The sequence below is a fragment of the Falco peregrinus genome, chromosome 2 (genome assembly GCF_023634155.1).
Source record: "Falco peregrinus isolate bFalPer1 chromosome 2, bFalPer1.pri, whole genome shotgun sequence".
NCBI lineage: Eukaryota > Metazoa > Chordata > Aves > Falconiformes > Falconidae > Falco > Falco peregrinus.
This window is the reverse complement of record NC_073722.1, coordinates 23,006,590-23,028,676: the sequence shown is the minus strand read 5'-3', so window position 1 is coordinate 23,028,676 and position 22,087 is coordinate 23,006,590. Positions and strand designations below refer to the sequence as shown.

At 38.2% G+C, this 22,087-nt stretch overlaps 1 protein-coding gene across 4 annotated transcripts in view; it reads left to right on the top strand.

Annotated features, from left to right (window-relative positions):
• ANK2 (ankyrin 2) overlaps positions 1 to 22,087 on the top strand; it is a 382,481-nt gene that overhangs the window by 105,895 nt on the left and 254,499 nt on the right. The window lies entirely within an intron of this gene.

Below are 22,087 nucleotides of genomic sequence, written 5' to 3'. Positions count from 1 at the left end.
AAGAACAATTGGTAGTAGTCCAGTGTATGGTCAGAGCACCTGCAACTACACGACTGTGCTGCTTGTTCTTTACTGTGGGAGGAGATCTGTAACCAGGTCTTGCAGGCAACTGCTGAGAAGAAATCTGTCAGCTGTGATTTTTCCTTTTCTAGGCTAGGAAGAAAAATAATCAGCTATATTTAGCACACTCGAAAGAAACCACAAAATCTGTCCAAGTAAAAACAGTATAGTTGGGGGATTTGCAATGCCATGTCTTGCATCTTCCCAGGATCCTTGTGAACAGAAGAATGCAGGACATGGAAAAGTAAAGCACTTGCTGATATTTATCAATTTGTCTGCGTATTAGCTAAGCATCTAACAGAATGCTGCTTATTTTGCATCTGATGAAAAGTAGCAAAACTGAAATGTCAGGCCTAAATCTCTATTTTATTTATATATATTGAAACCAAACTAGTATGATTCTGGAAAGCTGATTACAGTTTCCTTTGGTACATGTTGGTATGGGGTCAAGATAGGTTCTTTACCAGGCTGTTTTCTTCTCCTGCTGTGTTTCTTGCAAATTGCAGTTTTCATGGTGTCAAAATAGGGGTGCTTATTAATAATTACAACAGGGAACATTTGGAGGTTTTTGTTTAGGAAGGGAGCCAGAAATTTATCAGGAGCTTTCTTGTCTAGAAACAGTGAAGTACCTTGTTCAGTGACAGCCTTTTATTCCACATGTGTATGTGAACGCATTTTGGACCTTGGTCTTAGTTGAAGTATGCAATTGCTATAGCAATAGAAAAAACTTCAACGTGACATTAAGAACATACTTTCTTGAAAATTGCTGTTATTTGGCTTTTGGAAATAGAGCCAAGAAGATCTTCTATATTGTATTTCTTTGTAGTTTGGTTCTTTTATTTCAGAATGTGCAGTTAGGTAGTATTTTCAGTTCGTTTACTTGCATCTTGCAAACTACCTTTGAACAGACCTCCTTGAAGGTCTACTTCCGTGTGGTTTATGGTTAGTAATGTATTATTGGTTTTGAGCAGATGCAGTGTTTTTCTTTATGGGTCTTGTAAGTGATATTATTTAGTGAGTACCTATCCAGAACAAAGCAGTTGGTCCATCAGGTGTTGTGGTGCAGCTATCTGTCAGTTATGTGCAATCCACTACTCTTGGCACTATCTAGTATTTGTAGTGGTCGCACATCCAGGTTTAGTAGTGGGTAGCGGGTCCAAATCTGTTTTTAAGTAGTGGCCGCTCTATCCATTTCACTTCCCCTTCCCACCTCTACTATGAGTACTATTCTCTATTATTCCTATTTTCATTTCTGCATTAAGTCCATAAAGCTTCACCTGAATGAAGAGGTGTGAATCATTCAGTCATAAATTGAATCAGCATGAAAACGCACTTTTTATTTTGACTCTGGATACTCCTATTTGTTGTCACTGTTGCAGCCAGTGAACAGTGGAGGGAAGCCCAGCCATAAGTAGCAGCAGCAGCACGTGGCCTCCAACAGGAACTGAAGGTGGTTGCCAAACAGAGTACGTGTAGCGGGAGTAGTAACATAGGTAGTGTGGTTTGCTGGTTCCTGATTTATCTTCAGCTGGCTTAGAAGCATGCTTGTTAATACAGTGTGTGTAGCTCTGAGAGGCAGACACAATGGTTAATAGTGTTAATATTTAACTGTTTTATTGAGGTATGCTATAAAACCCGAGATGTCTTGCACGCATCTTGTGATTTCAGCGATGCAACTTCAGATGGACTTTATCTAATGCTGCTTTAGCACAGAGGAATGATAGTGAACTAGGTATGTGCGTAAAAATAATAAGGTGGATTTTTATGGTCTTGGAACTTCACAGACTTTCACTGCTCTCCTGTTTGTGTCCTGAGGATTGAAAATGTTAGCTGAACAGGCACCACATGACTTCTCTTTCTCTTTCTTTGAGGCCATCAGTTAGAACCAGGGAGGTGCTGGCAGCAAAGGTCCTGCTCGTTCAGCTTCACTAGTTAATTGCTCTACAGACCCAGTGTAAAGCGTGTTGAAAAGGGCAATGCTGTACTCCCTCTCTGGTTTGCAGCACTTCCCAGCAAGCTCTGGGGGCTTGCAAGCCCAGTCTAAGGATTGTCCCATTGCTCACCAAAGCATTGCAATTTAGAGAACTGAGGGTAAACACGGGAAGACTCTCCAGCCCTTAAACAAGATATTGTGAAACTGTAGAATAAATGCAATCAAAGAGAAAGTTAAGAAAAAATCTTGTCATATTCATGTAAAACTGGAATTGAATTAGAGGATTAGTAGTAACTAAAAAATATCAAATGTCGTGTCCATCCACCACCTCTCCCACAACAAGCCACCATATTTAATTGGTAATAAATTCAGTCTGCAATTTTGTGTGCAGATAATACACAGTGCAATTCACAATGTTCACCTAATTCATGTAAGAGTTTGAGTTTCATGTAAATGACATCTCTTTGAAGGCACAATGAGACTTAAGATCACTAAGGTATTTCTGGAGAAGCTAAATGTGAACTTATCTTTTCCTGTGCAGTACCCAGAGGCCAAGCTTTCTTTCTGTGTCCTCCCATTTGCAAAATGCACTTTCTACTCACATATTGGATGGCATGCATGGTATTTGCAGAGAAGGCACTTTGTTTTGTGAGCTCATACTACTCTGATCATTCTTCTGGAGATCTGGAAATGAGGTTATGCAGCTCAGCTTTGGAGGAAACCAGGGAATGCTGGGGATGGAGAGTTATGAGCGGTTGCTAAGAATATCAGATCAGCTGGGATTGCTATGGCAACGGTGTTGCCAGGATGAAAAACTTTCACTGCAATCAATCTGAATTCATAAGTACTGTTGTCTACCTATGTCGCATCAGAAAGTGAACCTAAATTTTCTGATCCAAAGCAAATATCTTCTTAAATCCTTAAGGTTCCATATTCTCTCTTTGCTAAATAGTCTGGTACAGAGAGGAAAGAAAGCATCTGTGTCAAGGCAGAGAGATGTTAAGGGGCCAGGTTGGAGAAAGACATTTACATAGACAACCATATGAATAATCAGATTGCATTTATGTCGTTCATTGGTTTGCTATTTACATTTTTTCATTCTAGGTGATGAGGTGAAGCCTCTTCTCTTTTTGGACAAAAGCTTCTTTATAGCTGCAAATTCCTTCAGGTCTATTTTATGTTCAGTCTCCTTTATTAGTATAACATTGAGATTTGGGTTGTGATCACAATTGGGGATTATTTAATGAAAATAAGCACACAAATATAAGAAGGCCTGTTATTTCTGCTTGAATTTTACTGCTCACCTTGGTTAACTGTTTTTAATGTAACTGAATTTCACAGACAAAATGCATTCAAGAATATCTGATGCTGTGTTTGCCAAAGGTTGAGTTGCTTTTTCAGGGTCTGATGTTCTTCTTTCTAGGCTAAAGTTAGTCATAGCTGATATTTACTAGTGACTGTCCTTCAGATTAAACAATTACATAACTGGCAAAGTATTTCTCATCTTGTGATCAACGCACTCTTCTAGTTTATGCCAGCGACCACAAACTTACTGACACTTCTGCAGCTCCCATTAACACACTGACATTAAAGAGATCCTCAGGTATCTTGAGTTCAGGGGATGAGTGGATATGCACAGACCAAAAAGGTATTTTCAGGTCAGGTCATTCCACAGAAGTTGACTTGGCTTGTGATATACATCATGTGGATAATGGGCTATCTTTTTTTAAAATAAGCATGTTCATTTACATGGAGATTTAATATTCACCTTCCCATGCATAGACCAAATCCTGTTCTTAGCTTCCAGCGGCAGCTCTGCTCTGATCAGCATTAAAGACCATCATTGCTTTGAAAAAGTACTCTCAGCTGGCTTAAAACTTAAAATTTGCATTACCTGAAATTCTAACGTAGTATCATTCATTGTTATCATGAATTGGCACAAAGTTGCTTTAAAAACAAACTAAGCAAATTAACAGTCCTGTTCTATTTTGATGAATAAAGTTACATTGATTCTTAATTGTGTTCTTAATATAAACTTGAAAGATTATATATACAAGTATACAATATATAATACATACTATATACATATAAAAAATATAAATTTTAAAGCTGTTAAAATTTCACGTTCTTTGCTGATAGTATTATATCTGAATACTGTTATTATTTAAATTCATTCCAAAAAAATGTTTTTGTTTCAACAGATTAGGATTTTCTAAAAACACCCCAAACCATCCCACAAAACAAAACACCTTTTAATCAGAAAACCTCACAGTAATGACTGAGTGAACTTTTCAGCCACACCTACGTATAACACATCTCTATTTCTGCCTTGCACAAAGTAGAAATTTTCATTTTCCAGGTAACTTCTTTTCTAGAAATATCCTTTTCAAATTGTAGATTAGGAATGGGCTGATGGACATCTTGTGTGCAAGTGCAGTCTTTTACTCCTCTAGTTTCTCTTATCATTTACTGGTCCACGTTTTCAAAACGGAGGATGCAGATACATCTCTTATTTGTCATCAAACCACTGATTTTCTTACTGTGGTACTCTTTTTACCCGTTGGAGGTAGCTGCCTTTCCCAGAAAGACAGATTGGTCTGATCTGTCAAGATCTGGTCAGTAAAGCCTGTATGGTACCTGTGTTCTGACCTCAACAGCTGAAAACTGTGAACAAATCAATGATTTGCACCTAATATTGTGGTGATACCTTTCTGTGTAAGCTCACTTATTTTTGTTGCGAGTTGGTCTGTTGTTATATGTCAACCAGAAAGAACTGACAGTCTAAAGAAGAGGTTCAGAATTTATGGTGGGTAGTATTGAAAGCTCTATAGCACATTACAGTTCAGTATATTGCAACCTTAGGTAAGGAATTGCTTGCAGGCAGTTTCAATGAATGTACAGGTAAAGACAAAGTTTAGCTGTAGGCTGACTGCTTACTATAGCAGAGTCTTTCATGATATTAGGTTATTTACAGGTGACAGATGAAAACTTGTGTCCTGGGTTGATGAGAGATTTCATAATTCTTTATGAGGTTTCAGTATGTCAAAACGTTAACTAAAAGCATGGCATCTAGCCTGAAATGTAAAACTATTTTTGTTGGTTCTCTAAGGGGTCTGTGTTGTTTCGGTGAGGTACCAAAACCAGCTTTTTGTACAAGTGAATTTTCTTAGGTGAAGAAATTACTTTGTCTTGAATTTGAAATCACTTGATTGTGTATGTTTAGCTTGTTTCAAGCATCCCGTGTTTTGGGAAAAAGAGCAGCTTTCTTTTACTAAGGTGGTATTTTTTGATTAACATGTATAGTTATCACTCTAGGGATTAAAGACAGAAATAACATTGGAAGAATTACAATAAAATATCTTGTCTGAAAGACATTATTTGTAATGAGATTTTATGTGTCTCTGGGGTTTTTTCCTATTTCTGTCCTTGCGTCTTTTTTATATAAACACATCCAATTATTTACCTATAAAAATTTACAAAAATTGGTTAAAAAGAGTTGCTTTAGCCGTGTTTCATTACCAGTTAGAGAAATTAGTATAATATCAGACAAGACCAGCAAAGATAAATGCAAAAATTTCTGTTCGTTTCCACTGTTCCCTTCTATTGCAGTGCCTGTGGTACTCTGGTGGTTCCAAAAAGTGTCCAAAACCCATTCAGATAGCTTGTAATTTTTCAGAATTCACTATCGGCTTCTAGAATTTGGAGCAATCCTCTCCGCTTATCCACAGCCAGCTGAATTCCTGCTCTTGTTTCTTTTCTCTGTTACATGCCCCAGTCCATCAGTTAAACAGGAAGGTGAATTTAACCCCTAGAAAGAGACTGCCCAAATTGTCGCGCCTTGACAGAACAAGTGAGAAAAATGTTGCTCCAAGTATTTCTAGTTTAGTAGGCCTAGCAGCAGGAATAGTAAAACAAATGTGGAAGGGCTCTTGGGAAGAATTGCATTTAGAGTCTTCAGTTAAAAAAAAAATAAAATCACTGGCACAACTTATTTGTTCATAAGAAAATATAACTATTTTCCTGTATTTGAAGCTTCCCTCAAAGTCTACAACAGAGAATTTCCCTGCCTAAGGTTAAATGTGACTGTGTTGCTGTTGGGTTAGGTGGGTTTCTCAAAGCTGATGTGCATGCATGTGAGATAAAAGGAATCACAGGGATATAGAATAAAAAAAAAATAGGTTGGATATCTTTGGAAAAAATATATTACTTACATTATTTAATTGCAGGGGAAAAAAAGAGAGGGCTGGTGCAGCTATCTATTTTCCCTTATGAGTTCTGACAATGTACCTTTGTTCCTTTTCACAAATTATTTGTGTCTTCACACTCAAGGCACCTTTTGGACACACTTGATGATGAAGTTGTGTTTTTATGTACATGATGAATCAGTAATGTTAAAATATTTTCTCTGCAATATATAAAGCTTGTTATAGTTTTCCCTTGGAAGCCTTGGCTCTAATTAGGGGGGAAAAAAAAACCCAAAAAGTATTGTGACTTCTTTGGTAGAGAGATGCCTAGGTTCATTGTAACATTAATTCTGTAGGCGCAGCAAGGTTTTCTCCTGCATTTTTGTTTCTTCATTAGATGAGTCATTATTGAAAGGTACCCTAACCATCAATTAATAAAGAGTATAGATTAAACGCTCCCAGGAATTCTTAGTTAACAGTCATTTGACCAGCCCATTAGAAAGCTTGTTTTCGCTAAAATACTGAAATTGAAGAAGCAATGATGTAAGCCCTTCAAAGGCTAGAGAATAAAAGGGGATTTTCTGCCCCCCCCCTTAATGAAAAGAAGCTTTTGTTAGTGGAGGCAGAACTCAGAGTGTCTGGGAGTGGGAACGTGCCATTCGTTCCTCTTACTGCCACCCCTCTCCCAGGCTTTGGGTTTCTGTAGTTCTTGCTTGTGTAGCATGGCTTGATTTCCCTGCACCCCCAAAACTGCATATGAAATTTCTGTGAATGTTAACAGGAATCGTGCATATCGCCTAAGAAAAGGGGGTACATCAAGGGGCCTAATGGGAGCGTGTGTGTCGGTGGTTTAGATGACGCTTTGCATGGGGAGAGTGTTTAACAGTCTGTTTTGGCTACTGTTGTGCTCCTCTTGGAGCATGAGAGTCTGCCTTGCACTGCCGTCAGAACTGGTTGTAGATAGACGTGTGCAAACAGTATCTTCCTGAATTTAAAAGAAACCCCAAAAACAAAACCATGGGAAGTTTTTCTGGTGTAGTGGTTATCGTTCTGAGTGGGCGTGTTTTCAACTGCCAGAAGTCACAGGGTAATATTTAGTGGTAGCTGACCTACAGTGAAGATTATCTAGAGTTTGTGTCAAACACAAAGCTCTGCTTTATCAAGTGCTGTTCAATGTATATTCAATGGTCATTGTAATTTTTATCTTAAGGATTTAATAGAGAAGTGAATACATAGAAAGCAAGCATCCAACAATCCAGAAGTGAGAAAACAGAAAACATTAATGAAGTTATTATAATAATTAAGAATGGGGCTCTATGCACTAGGCACTGTACGAATTTAGAACAACAGGCAGTCCTTTTCCTGAAGAGTTTAGTGCCTAAATGGATGATTCACACACAGGGCAACAGAAGGCCTAGAACAAACAAGCTGCAGGAGGGTTGGTAAACAGTCACAGCTTGTTATTATTAAATTTATATATATATTTGGGTTCAATTTAGCTGAAAGGGAAATTACAAAGGGGAGACACAAGAAGATGGAATGAGGCAAAAAAGCCAAGAATTTACAGGGGGAAAACAAGACAAAAATTATACATAGGGTAGGAGGAGTTAGGCAAAAGTCAAAACATTTAAAATGACAAACCTAGGGAGGAATTGCAGCAAACAACAGGGTACTATTATATTTTGGGGAAGAAACATCAAGATGGTTTTCAATCTTCCTGAGAAGATTTTGCTGGCTCCTGCATCCTGCTTTTGCTCCTAGAGCTGCTTCTGTGGCCCCTTCTGGTGAAGGAATTTGTTTAACTGCAATTGCCTGCTTTTTTCTGGAGTCCATGCTTTCAAAATTTACAGGGCTTACAAAAATGTGGTAGGGAAACAACACAGGTTCTAGTTTGCCCTTCTAAATCTCTGCACACTAGTGGGAACCACGTAGCCTCAGCAGACCTCGGTTTTTCCCCTCTGCCCTCAGTGGAGTGATGCCTTCTGAGAGCGTATTTTCTTTCAGGAGTTCTTTCATCTGCTGCATTTCTAAATCCCTGAGTCCGTTCTTTCTAAAACACTAATCTTATGATCAGCTTGACCTCTGCAGCTGTGGGCAGGGAAATATATCTGGTTTATATTCTGAAGCACACTATTGATTGGAGAGTGCCACCAACAAAAAGCATTTCTGGAGGGAAGAAGTCCTGTTTTAATACGGAGCTGGATGTGGGAGAACTGATTTGTCAATGTTTTCTGTGTTAATTCATTCCAGGCCTCTAATAATATCACTAATATTTCAGTCTTTGATGTGGTTAAACTACTGTGTATTAAGATGAGACAGAAATCCACAATAGTAATATTTTAATCTGTATTTTAAGAGTCATTCTGCTTAAGGTGTTCTTAATGAAAGGACTTGAAGCTTAATTTTCCTCTTGTATTGAATGTGAGTCCTTGACCTTGCTCAGGTTGTATAACTTACGAAATCATATGCAACAGTATGAAAAATGCAGAGGCCTTCTTGAACAGACTATGTTCAATATAGGGTTTCCTTAAGAAAAAGGTAAATAAAAACTTCACCAAGGCTATATTTAGTGTTGTTATGCCCCAAAAGGAACTTTATTAAAATATACATTTTCTAAAGTGAGCACTTCTACTCCTGTATTGCAAGCCATATGTGAGATTATTGGGGTTTGCCTGTTGATGTTAATGTACAAGTGGAGTAACGCAGCAGTATGGGTTAAAACCCAAGTTGATTTTATGTTTTGTACTTTACAAATGAAATAAGTTGAATTCTATATTGAGGAATCGTGCTCACCATTTGCTTTTCACCATTTTTTCACCATAGCCTTTATTTTATTCAGATATGTTATCTAGGTTTCATGCCAGTGACAGCAGAGCAAACATTTGGATGAAACTGAGAAATGAAGAGTTAAAAAATTTACTTTCTGCATTTCTTGAATGTTATGAAAACATTGAGTATTTTTCTAACAGTTACTGCAGGGAAGGAATAAAAATCACATTATCAAGCGAAAAATTAATGAAAGCTTTTCTGCTGAAACAAAAATCTATGTGTTTGACATTAGCCTTTCTAATTTCTCTTCTTCATGTTTCAGATAAAATTCTATACCTCTGTGTTTAGAATGTGAAACCAGTTGTCAGTATTGGCATCCTAATAACGTTTGTCTATGCTGTTAGGAAGTGAATACCTCATTTGACAACTGCTGAGGTTTATTAGCTGCGTAGGTGCTTGCATGCAATTGGAAGTAATTTTCTTGTACCAGATTTTCTCATCCCATGTAGTAAAAAGCAAATGTGTTTGTTGAAACAAAGAGTGAAAAACCTGTGTAAGATAAAATTCACATCTGCTGCAATAAGAAATTCATCTTGTGGAGAAACTGGTTCTGACTTTCTGCTAGAAACAGAACCAAGAAAATCTGAATCATCCAGCCGTTAAAAAGATGTCTGGAGTTCTGGAGTGAGCATTGCAACTGTTGGACAAGACTGATATTATTTGGACGCTTTTTTTTTTAAGCTAACACATGATTAATGGTCTTTTCCATCCATTGTATGGTGATTTCCGTATTGTGTTGACTATTGTACTTAAAAGTGTGGTTTAGGTCCTTCAAATATGAAATTATGAAATTCGTAGCAGGTTTCAAACTATGGCAGAAAGAAATACTGCTAAGTTTTCTTTCCTTTAAAGGCTTTATATCACAAAGGAAATGAAACCCTATGGTTGCCACTATGTGCATTGATTTGCAAAATAACTACAACTGACTGTTTCTCCTGTAACTAACTGTTCCCAGCTGTTGTTTCACATTCCAAATTTTATGAGTATTTTTACTGGCAATGGGGAATATTTTTAAGACTGCAGGATAAGGCATCCATTTATTTTACATAAAATGTTCTGTTTATCTTTTCTGATCATTCTGCATGTGGAAATATTGCATATGTTTCTAAAATGAAAATTTTGCAATTACAGTTGCAGAGAGTGAAAAATAACCATTTTCCGAACTATTGTATTAGTGCTGATATTTAAATCGGATTGGGTTTCAAAATTGTCTTTGTTATTGTAGCTGGTTTTGCAGGAAAGAAATGCTAAAGATATTTTATGTTCTTTCTGTTCACATGAAGAATCCTGACTTTAGTACAGAAGAAAAAGAAGCCCTTATTAATAAATCCATGTCATAAAAATTGAAAAAAGCATATACTAGATGTATGTTGCTTATTTTTCAGTGGAACTTACTCATATTGTAATCCCAGTTTATTGTTACCTGTTGTGCCCTCCTTTAGTTGCACTGAGATATTTCAGGCTTTTTCTCATCCAGCTTGTGTGCATTGCTGTTTTGCAAGCAAGCCTTGTATTTATAACACATAGTTTATAGACAAAATGTCTGTCTACAGAGTTTCCTGGATTCCCTCTAAGATGTGGTTTAACTCATTGATTTCATTAACTTCATTGTGTTTTATCAATTATGTATGAGGGTAGAACTGTCTTTGGGTTAATTTCCTTTCTGTTTTTCTTCCTCTCCATTTCATCTGTTTTCTTTGCACCAGTAGAAGATTTCTTGTTGTGCTTGGACTGACACCAGTACCTTCCACACTCTTGTCTCAAGGTCAAGCGTATCTGAGGTTCTTGTGGCTGCAGCAGAGCTGTCCCTGTGCCGTAAGGCTCTTCAGGTGCCACCTTCCATCCCAGGCTCTGCTTTTAGTGACTTTCCAAGTTGGACTTTTTACCGTGTTATAACAACACTGTCAAATACCACCAGAATTGCAGCAAAGTAGTTATTATCCCAAAGTCATATTGAAAGAAAAGTAGCTAGTACTTCACAAGATACAGATGTTTTGGCTTTTTTTTTTTTTTTAATTGACCAAAATACGGTCCATTTACCAAAATACTTCTGGTGAATAGTGTATATTACCCAAAATGTGTGGTGGTGTTTTGGTTTTTTTCCACTTGAAAGCTTTTCATAAATGCATTGAGTTTAGCAAACAGTTTTGGAGGAAGAGGAAAAAAATTGGAATATGTGGCACAAAAATAGGGGAAGGAGGTCACCTTTCCTGCTCTTGCACTAATGTAGATTTCAGAAGTTTAACTCTTGCTTCTGTGGGGAAATGTACACTTTCCAGGTGATGGGTGGGTTCAAGCATGGATTTAAACAGAAAACTAAAGTTTTGCTTGGAAGAATACTCCGATAGCATTTTTTTTTTCCCCTTGAGTCTGTTACATTGCTGCTACTGTGGAGTGAAAGGGTTTCTATCACATAACTAGTAATTTCTGAAAAGCTTTCCAAGCCTCTTGTCTGAGAACTAACTCTGGTTTTGTACTCTCCTCCATTTCCTATAGTAGGTGTCTCAGACCACAAAGATTTTTTTACTTTTCTTATGGGCAAACTTATCTTACATCTTGTTCACATCTGCGAGATGACCTTAATCTTCCAGAGCTTTGTCAGATTAATATTTCACCAGCACTGGATTTGTATTGTTTTATTTTTTTGGGTTTTTAAACTGAGCTGAGCTCCTGGAGTGCAGCGGAGGAGTCTAACGCAGATTAATATTTCACCAGCACTGGATTTGTATTGTTTTATTTTTTTGGGTTTTTAAACTGAGCTGGGCTCCTGGAGTGCAGCGGAGGAGTCTAACCTGCCTCTGGACCCTGTGCCTATTTTGCAGAACAAGGAAAAGATTTCTTTTGATTGCCAAAATGATCAGATATAGTGAGTTAGGTTTGTCACAATGCATCCGTCTGGAGTGTCTGTGTGGGCAGCAATCATACCAACACAGCTTTTGGGGAGAGCGTTTATTGAGGAAGATGATGTGACAAACCTTTCCAGTTGCTGTGAGTGGCCGCTCCAGACATGGCTGGCTCCCCAGAGTAGGCCTTCACCCCGTGGCGTTGGCTCCAGAGTAAACAGTGCTCTGCAGGCTGTCCTTGCTTTTCGCTGCCAAAGTTTCCCTATTGAGACAGGGAGTTAAAAATAAATGCATTCATTTCTTTATATGCTTTGGCTTAAGATACTATAAACAGAAAGATTATTCTAAGATCAAATGTATTTAGGCCGTTCACAGGACAGCATGTGAAGGCAAGGCCTATTTTAAGGCAGAAGAATATTCAGTAGTAGCCATTTTCCTTTTTTTTTTTTTCTTCTCTCCTATTGCTAGAATGATTCATCCTGTTACTCACTGTGGGTGTGTTAATTGCCACATTGTAAGAGTAGTGCCATCTCCTTAAGGTGAATCTAAGAGAGTAGGACTGCTACATGCAGGGTATTAGCAATTTCTTGAGAGGAAGTGTCAGCAACAAAAGATAGTCTCTTCCAGTGTGTTTCAAAAGTTGAGCTCTGTAGTGGAAAGTATGTTCTGATGTTAAAACTAGCGTTTATACTTAAGGCTCATCATTGATTTGATTATTAAGTATTATCAACTTGTAAGTTGGTTTATATTGTAGGTAAGTCCTGCCTATCCAGGGAAACTTAGAAAGCTGATGACTGCATTTTTTGACAGAAATGGCAAGACTAGAAAATAAGAAAAAAGCAGTTTAATAAGTGTTTATCGTCTCTAGGAATGAACAGCATTAGTTTCTTGTATATTTGAGAACTTTGACCTAATAAGATTTATTGTTTAGAGATGATTAAATGAGGTGAAGAACTATGCAGATCTGATTTTTTGGGTTTTTTGTTTTGTTTTACACTTTAATTTGCAGTATAGGTAACATAGCCCACAGGCTGTTACATAAGGTTATTTTATAATTACACCACTCCAGTGTGCATTTTAAGATTATCCCAGTACCGAAAAGCACTTGGATGTGATTAAATGCTTCATTGAATTGAAACTTCACTAGATGTTGTACTCTGAGGACAGAGCTGTAAAAAGGCCATCTGAAACTCAGTTTCTTCTGTGCAATTTGCCAGTGTAGCTCAGAGCAGCCTCTGGGACCTGCGGGTTCTTTTTTGTTGACCGTAGATGACTGAGGCATAGAGAATGCTGCCTACATCAGTTTGCTACAGCAGCAAAAAATCCCGCCACAGCCTGGGCCAGTGTTTGTCTTCAGTGTAGCAGTCAAGAGCAAAAGTGAGGACCTGTACTTATCTGTGCACCAAATCTTTCGTCTGAACACAAAGTGAACATTTTAAGTGGTACTCTTCCCTAATATTCTGAAAGTAGTTATTCTTAAAATATTTTTTTTTGCAAAGTACAATACCTGTGGGTGAAAAAAGGAAGTACTGCTGACTTTTTAAATGTGTATTTCATTGAATACATATTGGTACAGTTCCAAAGAGTATATTTTCTAACAAGATGGGTTTTCAGTAGAAGAATGTCAGATTGACGTGCTGAAGTGATCTTTTACATTAAGGGAAGAATAAATTCTTTGTTAAATGTTACTCCAGTTTTTGTTGCTAAATATATAGACATGTAGTTTTTCCCTTAAAGTTGGAGGAAGTATTTTTTCACTCAATGCAGGAACTGTCCCAGATATTTTAAGTAAAACACTTCAAAATGGAACATTGTGGCAGGAAAAAAAGGTGTGCGGGAAGATGCTAGTGTAGTCAAGCATGGAGTGGGAGGCTTTTTAGGGGAGAGCTGTCATTCAAGGTCTCAGTATTTTGTGATGCCGTGATTATATCTGTTAAGAAAACATCAGGATTTTCTCCTGCAGCTGTTAGCCTTTGGAACTGTGGCTTGGAGGGGGACTCATGGCGAGTGCTCATACACTTTCAGTCCCATTTACCACAGAGGCTTACACAGTATTGCTTCCTTGCTCTTGGGCCTGGAGAAACAGGGCTGTGGAATAGCTTGAAGGAATCTATTATGTAACAGTAATAATAATCACTGAAAATAAAATCTCATGAAGAGCAGTAAAATCTTATAAAAGATCAACTGACTTAGCAGATCTCCACTGCTACTCAGAGCTCAGTACTGGAAGTGGCTGCCTTGTGCGTCTGAATTATTTCCTTTCCTTGTGGGTGGACTCAGATTGCTGTTGTGTCCTGTGCTAATAATTCTCTCTTGAGTTCCCAAATTCAGTTTATTATAGGATGCATTTTGTTACATCCCTGTGACAGTGTGGTGTTTTCATGGGGTTGGTGTGTGGAGTTGAGCAACTGGATACAGCTTCTTCACAGCCAGTTGGTAAGCTCCTAGGGCAGGGGTCCTCAAACTTTTTAACCAGGGGCTGGCACGCGGATGAAGTGGCAGGCAGTCATCTGCGGCTGCTTGGTTTCCCCCCCCAACCCCCTGTGGGGTGGGGGTGGGTGGGTTTTGTAAATACCGGGGGGCCGGATTGAGGACCCTGGGGGGCCGTATGTGGCCTGTGGGCTGTAGTTTGAGGACTCCTGTCCTAGGGTGTCAGGGATTTGTTCTAGTAATGATTAATAAAAGCTAGAGGAGCTGGTGTCAGTGTTGGTATTAATCCAGAAGAGCGTGCAGTTCCTCATCTGCCTTGTGGAATATACGTTCAGTTTATTAACCTTTTCTTTTCCTTCTGAAATACTTAGTGCTGGCCCTTTCCTGTTTTGAACAAGTTTCTAATGATGGTTTTGATATCAAGTAAAAGCAATGTACCTAATGTATGAGATCACTGAAAATGGCAGTGACTGTCAAATCAGAATGTCTTGTGCTCTGATCCTGTATTATGTTAGAGTCCTTACAAATTTTTTTCCTATATATATATACACTTAAAAAATACACTGAAAGGACTTAACTGAGAGTGTTGAGTTAGAAGATGCTTTTGCACCCCTTGTTTGACCCAGTCATGTCTATACATCATGATACAGTCTTCAATTACACACATCCACAATAATTTGTCCACCAAGTCCTGCTGTATTCAGTGCACAAAATAGATGATCTGCATTTAATGAACAGCTATTCAATAGCTTGTTCCCTTCTTGTTGTTTGATTTGTGGCCCTAGGCCTTATTTACAACATGTTGTTCAAACCTCCCTTTGAAGACAAAATTATTATTCCCTTGGGGGCTCATCTATAGGGCTCATCTATAGTGCTCATCAAAGTAATATCCAGAGTGTTGAAGAAATAATGAATTGTCATTACATTTCTGTTAAGTGAAAAGACACAATTATTTCTATTGAATAGATAGGATGCTGAAAGAGATAAATGATGTGCAAGTTTTTGCTGTGTTTGGAGCCTTAGCTCAGGAAAATGGGCACTTCTGTTATTCAGTGTGTTCCAGCTCATGGATTGAAGTTATAAACAGTCCTTTTGACTTTGATTACACCTGGAGTTTTTAACCCTTTGAAGACAAGCTCACAAGATCTCTGATAAGCATCCAGAAAATGAGAAAACTCTCTGTGAACAGCTAGTTTTTAAGCATCTGTCTTGTATGAAGTATGATGTCAGGGACAGATGTAGCAGCATGAACCCTGTTATCTGGTGTGAAGCTCAGTTGCCCTAGCTGTGAAGCCACCATCTTGTTTCTAGTCCTACAGTGCCCTACACCATGTCTTCCAATTTCTCTGAAAACATCTGCAAATCAGGTAACAGATGCCCTCACCCTGTATCTCTTTGATACTGTGGTGTAGTTATCTAAGCCCTGACTGAGCCAGGTGGTTCTAGTGAAATAACAGATATGCAATGATGTGATTAGACTGTGTAATGCATTAATACAGGTAGAATTAAGGTTACACGAGTACTATTGCTATTTACGTTTCCTTACTTCTAGAACAGTAGACAACTATCTGCTCTTTCTCAGTAGTAGCAGCAGTAGCTTCATGCTCTGTAGGTCAGCTGCTACATAATTTGTCTAAAGAGTTTCAAACCATTTGCTGATTATAGACCTTGACATTTTATGTCATCCCTGTTGTGTGTGCCCCCCCAGCCCCACCTTGGAGGACACTAGCCTTTAGGAAGCACTGACTGCTTGGTCTGTTTTTCCCCTTTTCAACTTCACAGTAGTTTCTCTGCTCCTCCTGTGCCACTGGTGCCATTCCCAGATTCGTCCCTGGTTCTGCTGCCCCAGTATTGGCAATCCTGTTACCCTCTTTGTACTTCTTAATCTGAAGCATGTGGATGTTAAATCTTTAACAGCTGAACTCTTTCAGATGAACATTTCAAGTTCATCTTGAGAGACGCTGTATAAAAAAACCTCCTTAAATCACAAAGGTGGAAATTTGATCAGAATATTTTACAAGAAAATAAAAACAGTACCTAGCAAGAGAAGGCTGTATATAATAATAATAATTACCAGCTATACCTATAATAAGTTCAATTGTAGAGGCTCATTTGAGTACCTGGCAGGAAAAAAACCCATTGTTCTTTATTTTATTACATTCTGTTGAAAATATGACACAGCTCTCTTGCAGTTTGTGCATGTTAAATGATACAAGATACTGTATTTTATAGAACCCATGACAGAAACATTTATTCTAATTTTCTTCTATAACTGATCTAAGATTTCATTTCTGGTAATCTTTAAGTTGCCAGATGAACACAAAAGCCTCAATTCCTTTACTCCAAAATAAAACATAACTTAAGAATTACCCAAATAATATAAATTCAAGGCATAGGAGAAGAATGCTTCTAGCTAGAAAGTGTTCATGGTAAGTGTCTGGTTACTATAGCAATCGCCATGGAGCACGTGACCAGCATGATAATTGCAAGGTTCTTAAGAGCCTTTTCTCTTGCATAAGTTTCATGTCCTCTAAACAGAGGTGTTATGTGAGGTCATATACACTCAATTGTAACTACCAGATGGATGGATAATGCAAACGATCAATTTGCAGCTCCCACTGGGCAGAAAATGATGCGTTCAGTTCATAGATTTTAATTGGTTTGATATACAGCATGCTACAAGTGCAGAGAATTTCATCTCCACAGCCTATAACGTTTTTTAAATCTGCATTTTGACCATCAGTTTGTCTGTCAGTCTTTGCTGCGTACATGTTTTATGGAGCGCTTCGAACTATGCAGACAATCACAAGTCTGCAAAACTTGGCTGATAATTATAATGCAGATAATGCTAGAAATACTGTGTACTCCCAGCAAATAGGAGGTGTTAATATTGAAGGACAAAGTAACCTAGTGTTTCATTAAAATAACCAATTGTTTTAAAGTTAAATCTTTTAGACAATTGCTTTATTTTTCTAGTGAGTTTGGTGGCTTGACATGAATGCAGTCTTTCTAGCAAAAAAAAAAAAAGATAGTGTCAAATTTATGTACTTTATTACTTTTTAATGGGTATTTGAATAGGTAGTCTGAGATTTATTCCAGCATATAGCACTGCTGATTTGACTTTCATCAGTATTTAAAGGCTGTTGAGAATCACATCTAGAAAATCTTAAATATTGATAGTTCTTTTGCCACTTCCATGGAATGACACTTTTCTAGAGGATAGAAGCAACAAGGGATAGAGCCAAGTGATTAAAAATATATATATATACACACACATTTTAAACACATATACAAGTTGTTGACAGCATCAAACTCAGATGTGAAATTTTCACAATTTGGAAATACCTTTGAAAGAACCACCTTTTCTGTAATACATATTTTCAGTATTACTGTGCATCATCAACTATGGTATATTTGACTGATGATAAGACCTTACTACATGTTGTTGCTTTACACAAGAACACACAGATGGGTATCATCTTTGTTTTGAGATTGCTAACAACAGATACTCAGCTGGGGAAATGAGTCACCCAAGTGTATTTGCTACAGGAATATTTGCTGTCTTTCTGCTGTGTGGAAACCAGCTATGACGGGCGTTTGTGCTGTGCCAGTGTTAGGGGGCTGGAGGAAATGAAGAAAGTGCCTACTCCAACCTGGTGTAGGGAAAGAGGCTTGGTTCTCACTGCTGTCCGCCGCCAGGGTGCTGAAGTCAGAAACAAGGAGTAAAATGGAGCTGGGATTTTTTTATTACTTTATTGGGTTTCCTTTTCAAACACGATTTATTAATAGAACGGAACAAGAAGTCAGATATATTTCTTGGAAGATGGCTTTGTATATCTTGGCCATCTTACTGTCGTGAGAAGATTCCTTACCAGGGCAATTATAACTGTGCAACATAAATCCAGATTAAAGACACACCACTTTGTCACATATTTGAGATGCAAAATCTGTAACATGCCAATATTTCTTAAACACGGTATAACAGATGATTTTAAATGGAAAACTATGACGCATTGTTGGAGGAATCTGCTTTTTAGGAGGTTACAGCCAGAATTAGTAGAAACAAACAAACCCACGTCTTTGGTCACTGTGCCTTTTTTGTTTGTTGTTTGGGGTTTTTTTTTGTTTGTTTTTTTTTTTTTTTAAAAAAAACCCAACAAACCACTTGGTAAGTTATAGTTTGGGCAAGAACCTCAACTTATCATAATGATTGTTCATCTTTTTGTCTTCCTTGGCCCCACCCTCAGCTAGGTAGAAGAAAAAAATAGGGCTGTGTCCAGCATGTTGCTTGAAGTAGCAAACATTTGGAATGGGAGGTTCTGCTCAGGTCCCTTAATGGAGCCGTCTGGACCCTCCTGTACTGTACCTCAGGCTTCTGTTTTGAGCCCTACTTGGATTGACTGTTGCTGTGTGCCCTCAATCAGACACGGGTAGCCAAGGGTTCATGGCCATACGGTTAATCTGCTCAGGGTCTGTCACCAGTAGTCATTGACAGGTGGCTCAACCATTGGCCTTTCATTGTAGTTCTTCTTCTATGCTGACAATTAGAAGATATGCTGGGGAAGATGAAATTAAAATTGATGTGAATTGACTAGTTAAATAGTTTTATTGTTTCATCCCCTCTGTCAAGAGATTAATCCTTTCATACCAAGGAGCACATAGAATTGAGTGAAGAAATTAGATTGTATCCAGTTTGAATTAAACAAAGTAATAATAATCTTCTGTGGTCTCTGAGTCTAAAGTTTTGCATATTAAAAGCCCTGCCTGCTACTTGCATAAGGACAATTGTTATATTAGTGGGAGATATTTTTGTGTTTAAATGGTAAAGGTTGGCTAGGCTGTATTAAGTTAAAGAACTAATATCAGGGCCAGGATTTCACTCAGAAATTGACACAGAGTAAATTATGGGGGGGGGGGGGGGGGGGGGGGGGGAGGGAGGGAGTGCCTGCCAGTAAAAAGGAATATTTTGATTATCTGTTGAGCAGGATAAAAATATTTCTTTTGGTCTTTTTGGTTTTTTCCTTGCTTGCATCTTTGTTTCTCTGCTACTGATTCTGTTTGTGCTCCTTTCATTGAGGAGGAAACAAATAGAGATCAGTTACATAACTGCATAAAAAGTCTCATTTCTGTGATGTGTGTTATTTAATTTCATCATCATAAAAATTGTTTGGTCAGACTTTTTGGTGTAATTTAACTAAATGCACACATTAACTCTTTCCTATTAGAGTTTGGTTTAATGATTTCAGTGGTAAACCGTAGCTGACTTTTTCATCCACCTCTCATTCACTCTACTGTTCTTATCAGAGTGGGACAGATGGAAGCTGAGGGTTCAGCTCAAGGTAACCAGCAGAAACTCCTGTAGGGGCAAGTCGATAAAATCCCAGATGATTGTCTGTGGCATACAGCTGAACAGATACAGAGCACTTAGTGCACATGATATTTAGAGGATTTTTAAGGGTTTTTTTTGTGTTTTTTTTGGGGGGGGGGTTTGTCTTGGTGGTGGTTTTTTAATGTTTAATGCTAAAAATTAGGAGCAGTTGACAAAATATAGGTGTCACCATTTTAAGAATGACAATGTTTGCATTACTCAACTGGAACATCTGAGTATTTTAATGCCTTTAATGACTACCAAAAGCAAAGCACTCTTCAAACAGCTGCAGAATCAATGCTCTGTATTTGTAGTGTCACAGAACGGTTGAGGGGGAGAAGGGGTCTCTGGAGATCATCTAGTTTGATCCCTGTCTCAGATCAGAGTCAGCTAGGGCAGGTTGCTCTATTTCTAAGGATGAGAATTCATAGTCTATCTAGATAATCTGTTCCTTAACATTTAAAAGTTTGGTTTTTTTTCACCCACTCCTTCAGTTTAAATGGAATTTCTTTCGTTTGTGCCGGTTGTCTTTTGTTCTGTCACTGGGCACCACTGAGAAGAGCAGCCTATCTCAGACTTCTTTACTGTCTCCCATCAGGTATTTGTACGTATTGATAAGATCCCTCCAGAGCCTTCAGTTTTGAAAATGTGGAACATGAAAATGTTCTGACTTAAGGATTATTATTGTATAGATAGCACAAGTGCAGAATATGAAGTAGGGTCAAGGTGTAGAAAGAGGTCCTAGTTTAACTATAAGTTGAGTTTCTAGTTTCTGTTGTTTGTTGTAATGGTGGGATTTTAAACATCTTGAATGGACCTGCTGCTGTTGGATTCGGTGGGAATACAGCTGGCCTTGTAGGATTAAGTTTTTCAATTGTGGAAGTAACCAGAAATGATATCATAAGGATTGACTCCAGAAAAAGGTGATTTTCTACTAGGAAAGCATGACTTCTGTGACAGAAAAGGGGATGCTAATGACTGTCGGTGTAGACGTGCCTGAGCTAGTTGTAAGTCTGGTAGCTTACACAGCTGCAGTGATCCAACTGCATCATCACAGAACTCAGTGCAGGCTAGTGTCATCTGCCCACAGTTGTAAAAAGAACATTTTTCTTTGGCTTTGGTTTACATTTGTCTACATGAGTGTGTTTGGGAGTGAGGGTCCTAGATCTGGAAAACACCCAAGCAGAACTCAGTAATGAAACCCTTTCAACTGCCTGCACTTATCAAAATTAAAGGGATTCATTTAATACTGCTGCCATTACTGCTAATGTGCTACAAGAAGCTTATGGCAATGCTTGCAGAGAGGCTGGCCAGCACTTTGCTGAAGAACTTTAAAGGAGTTGCTTCATGCTTTTGTTGCATAACTTCTTTTCAGCTCCATAAAGTACATTTAAGCTGGGATGGAATGTCTTCATCACATCTGTATGAAGGGAGGTAATTGTATGTTGTTAACTGGAATGTGATTCAGATGTTGGGTGGATTAAGACACTTGAGCTAAGCCTGGACTTCGGTGTAATGAATACAGGCCTCAAAACAACGTAACTGACAGGATATATCCGTGGGAAGTTTCCACATGCTAATCTACCTGATCATCTCGACCCTCATTCATGGAAACTGCCTGATCATAAATTACTAGCCAGTTATCCTGCACTAGGGGTTGATAGATGCAAGTTGGAGATATGATATTCCTTTTATAAACTGATGAGGGGCAATTACATATGTGACTGCAGCCCTCTGTTTCAAACGAGTTAAAAATTATTTCCTATGTAGTTCCCTATATTAGAAGTTTGGTTATGTCTACATTTTATTTTTCCAGGTAAGAAATTTTGCTTTGCAAAGGAAATGCAGTCCACATTCTATAATATTTTTTCCTAACTGCTTTAAATGACAAAGAATGCCTTCAGCAGTCTCGAATATTTAGAACTTACTAGTATGTTTGGCCATTTCTTTGAGACAGTTCTGTGGTTATTATACCTGAGCTGGTGCAGTTGTTAGACCTGTTGTCAATTCACACCAGCTGTGATTCCCTGCTTGGTTAGGTAAGGCTGATTAGGTTTCATGCTGGATTTCTGGGATGGTGGGAAACAGAGAGCAGTGATATGTTGTTACTGAGCAAGAACATTTGTTTCCTTTGATTACACCTAAAACTGTGTTGCCAAAGGTGAATGCCTAGGATTTGAGGACATGACCTAAGAGCAGTTAAGGTTAACGAGGTTGTCATCCTTCAGTAGAATTGTACCTGTGAGTTTGTGATGGCTATGTAGCTCTTGTCAATAAGTATTTAAGATACTTGTCACAATAGGCTTTTCCAGTATTTTGTTTGTGGGCGCTGTCGCACCACCATACACTTGATTTTGCAGGGAGTGGTGTGGCAGTGCAACTCTCATGTACTGATAGACAAAAAGAAAAAGATCAGGTGAGAAATACGCAGCTTCTCGAT